Source organism: Bos indicus, chromosome 8, assembly GCF_029378745.1.
Source record: "Bos indicus isolate NIAB-ARS_2022 breed Sahiwal x Tharparkar chromosome 8, NIAB-ARS_B.indTharparkar_mat_pri_1.0, whole genome shotgun sequence".
NCBI lineage: Eukaryota > Metazoa > Chordata > Mammalia > Artiodactyla > Bovidae > Bos > Bos indicus.
In genome coordinates this window covers 89,524,193-89,525,287 of record NC_091767.1, presented here as the reverse complement: position 1 = coordinate 89,525,287, position 1,095 = coordinate 89,524,193, and positions in this window count along the sequence as shown.

The following is a 1,095-nucleotide window of genomic DNA, read 5'->3' as shown; positions in this document are numbered from 1 at the left end:
TCTTCTGTGATGGAAAGAAAATGTTGCTCAGGGAATGCCCTCCCTCTAACTTTGTTGGTAGTTATTTTTATTATTCTTAGCATAGCTTTCTCCACATGAGCTTAAGTGTGTTCACAATGAGCTATTGGAAATCTATGCAAAACATGTATTTATTATACAAGCTCTTCAGGTAAAATGGCATATTTATTGATACATTTTTTTCTGGAGATGTCTTTATTTTCCTTTTATTTTTTTTAACTGAAGGATAATTGCTTTACAGAATTTTCTTGTTTTCTGTCAAACCTCAACATGAATCAGCCATAGGTATACATATATCCCTTCCCTTTTGAACCTCCTTCCCCTGGAAACTTGCATTACCATATGTAAAATAGATAGACGATGGGAATTTGCTATATGGCTCAGGAAACTCAAACAGGGGCTCTATATCAACCTAGAGGGGTAGAATGGGGAAGGGAATGGGAGGGGAGGTTCAAAAGAGATGTCTTTATTTTAATGATATGCTCTCATGACTATATTTGTTACTAAAGTTTGTACAGTCTTTTCGCTTTAATAAACACACCTATCTGCACCTGGAGCCCTCTGATATCCTTCTTTCAAACCAAATGCCTTTATGAGGAAAGTGAAGCACTCGAGAAATACCATTCTCAAACACTTTGTTTTGTTTTTCAAAAGGGATAGTTTTTAATTATAGGTCTTCTTGGGAATTATTCTTCTGTTTGTTTTCTTACACTTTTAGTAGCATCATATCTTAGAAAAGAAAATTTCAAGGCTGCATACTCATATCTTCAAGATCAAATCTCCCCATCTTCTAAAAGATGCTGATTAATCCAGGTAGACAAAAGTTCACACACAATCTTTCATTTTTTAGGATTTCTATTGAAATGTAGTTGATTTACAATGTTGTGTTAGTTTCAGGTGTACAACAAAGTGATTCATTTATACATTGGAGAAGGCAACGGCACCCCACTCTAGTACTCTTGCCTGGAAAATTCCATGGACGGAGGAGCCTGGTAGGCTGCAGTCCATGGGGTCGCTAAGAGTAAGACAAGACTGAGTAACTTCACTTTCACTTTTCACTTTTCACTTTCATGCATT